Source organism: Engraulis encrasicolus, chromosome 17 (assembly GCF_034702125.1).
Source record: "Engraulis encrasicolus isolate BLACKSEA-1 chromosome 17, IST_EnEncr_1.0, whole genome shotgun sequence".
Lineage (NCBI taxonomy): Eukaryota > Metazoa > Chordata > Actinopteri > Clupeiformes > Engraulidae > Engraulis > Engraulis encrasicolus.
Window position 1 is genome coordinate 20474032 of NC_085873.1, and position 2799 is coordinate 20476830.

General features: G+C 39.3%; 1 long non-coding RNA gene across 1 annotated transcript; it reads right to left on the bottom strand.

Annotated features, from left to right (window-relative positions):
• Positions 1 to 814: 814 nt before the first annotated feature.
• Positions 815 to 2357, bottom strand: LOC134467308 (uncharacterized). The gene is made up of 4 exons (XR_010038510.1): positions 2230 to 2357; positions 2049 to 2104; positions 1778 to 1960; positions 815 to 1168 (listed from the first exon to the last, which is right to left on the bottom strand). It is a non-coding gene; the product is annotated as an uncharacterized LOC134467308 (long non-coding RNA).
• Positions 2358 to 2799: the final 442 nt, after the last annotated feature.

Here is a 2799-nt window from a genome sequence, read left to right on the forward strand (position 1 = left end):
GAATTAATGTCATGCATGGTGACGCACAGACAACTGACCTTTCGGAAATTATCCTTCAAAAAATACAGCGTGACCGCTCCGTTGCTTTGTAGCAAGGAGAGAAAACCTGACAATTGATGATGAGGCGGCTGTCGATGTCATCCTGGAGCAGCAGGAATATTTACTAATCATTTATTATTTGGGCTACACAAAATCTTCACATGCCATCACATGTGTGTTTAAAAAATATATACAGTATATACACAAATACATTGTGAATGAGAATCTAGTGGGCCAATGTGTTTGCTTTCCCTCCAAAAATAGTCTAAAACCATCGCAGCATCATTGCCTCTTCCTTTTTGCATCCTTTTGTGATGGCAAACTCACGTCTGGTTAGTGTTTTGTTGCTTGCGCTCCTTTCCCTACTAACAAATTTCCGTTCCGAGAATGTTCCCGGAACATAAGGCGTTGTTTTTTGGGTCTGTTATGGTTATAATTTGGTTAACAGGAAAAAAAAATTTTTGTTCCCTGAACGTTTTTTGTATGGTTCCCGGTCGGTTCATCTACGTTTTTTCACCGTTCCTTTATTCGTGTTCATGTTGGTTTTCAAAAGGTTCCCCTACAACATAATAGTAACCTTCTTGCATAGGCTATTTCCCATTAGGCCTACAAGCTGCAGACATATGACAGCATAATGGGAAATGCCCATAATGTTGTCATATTTCTGTAGTTTGTAGGTCTAATTCATTATTAAAGTGTTGAATGCATTTGAAATGACAAGGCAAATATTGAAGGATGATGATGTTTAATAGGAAAATATCAGGAATACAACATAGGTAAGAGGGTAACAGTGCAACATTACAATGTTTTTTCATAATAAAATGCAAACAAGGCAAAAAACAAACAAACAACAAAACCAAACAATGTAAAATGCACAAAATAAGAATGAAGATGGCAAAAATGGATGTGAGTGCATATAATGTGTTTCCAGTCTTGAGGCTGAGGGAATGCCTAATTGACAAATATCAGGAATTCAACATGGGTGAGAACAGTGCAACATTATATTACAATTTCATCAAAAAAATGCCTTCAAGGCTCAAAGTAAAATAAATAAATAAATAAAAACTATAAATAAAATACAGAAAATAAAAATGTTGGTGTGTGTTTTCAGTCTTGAGGACCAGCTGACCTAAAAAGAATAAGAAACAAAAAGTTTAAACCAACTTAGTAGCCTACCAATGTTTCATTTAATTAGCTTATTGTGACTATTCATTGATTGATAAAAGACACACTGAAGTTTAATTTACCATCTGTGTAGTCCAAATTTCAGAGTATGCCCAATGCTATTCTCAATATTCGCTTCCTGCAGGACAGAGAAGTTCTGCGTGTAGGTCTCTGCAAATGGATGTAAAGAAAGGTGGGACATTTAAATCTGAATCAAACTTGGCATAACACAGATTTACACAGATATTTTTTACGGAGAATATACCTGCTAATCTTACCTGTTATAACTTTGCAAAGGGTCAGGTTCTGGAATGCATGCACGTTCTATTCTTCCTCCTCAGGCTGTAATGTCCCAGGACATGGTGTGTGGGTAGCCACCCACGGCGGACAGCAGCTGCCGTATTCGCCCATTCCAGGCTTTCCCAAGGTCTACAAAAATTAAAGCAGATGATGAAAATGAAATATGAAAACTAATATGGAAAACATTATGTGGTCTATCTTCATTAGCCAAACCAGTACATTATACATTATATACAGCAACACATAATTCACATAATTATGCCAAAATAATTACCATTTGGTTTCTCATTTCTGGTTGAGCCAGGCTTCTGGCTAGCTCCACCAGCTTATGCTCTCTGCTGCACTGGACCAACAGCAGGTCGTGGCATGTTCAAAGCCATGGCAGCCTTCAAAGTCATGGACTTCCTCTCCATAACCTCCATCTTCCTTGTCATTGGCCCCATGTGCTCTTCCATGGCTACATTTGTGATATAATTCATTTTAGTGTAGGAACATAATATACACGTCATACTGTATGTGAATATGTGTGTAGTAGGCCCACTTACCATGTACTTTATGAATTCTGTTATCCTCAAAAGGGTCTTCTTGTGTTCCTCCAGGACTACAGGTGGAATTGAGATGAAATTCATTTTAGTTCAAAACACTTTTGCTGTATGGACATCAACAAGTACACGGAGCGCATACACTTTATAACAACAGCAATACCAGAAGCCCCCTCCTCTTTACCATTCCAGATGTTTTTGAATGGATGATGTTTGTGCCTCAAATCTTCCGAATGGCTGGGTGCTGTGCCATGAGTTTGGGAGGGAGTGGCAGCTTCACAGCTGTGAGGCATTGACATATCTGGATAGAAAGATGACACTAATGTCATTTGCAGGCAAAAGCAGGTCAAACCCAAGAGGGGGGTGTGGGTTAAGTATTATCTATTGCGGAGGGAAAGTCTAGGAGAATTCCATCGTTTAGTCAAGGAGTTGGCTTTGAATGATGGTAACGAATACAGGGAGTACTTTAGGCTGTCCCGCAGTCAGTTCGAAGCACTCCTCAACCTCGTTGGTCCCCGGATCCAAAAGAGGAACACCAGGTGAGCGCCTGGCTATATGTGTCAGGTACGTTTTTCCCCCCCTTCCTGTGTGTGTGTGTGTGTGTGTCTGTGTGCGCGCGCATGAAATCAAACATTTGCATTTTCTGCGGGAGTAGATCCCCTGGCTCTATTCTATAATTCTATTATAAGCTATTCTAATTGGATATAATTGGCTATCATTCTATTCTACAAATTCTAGTTACTTCTTTCCTGAA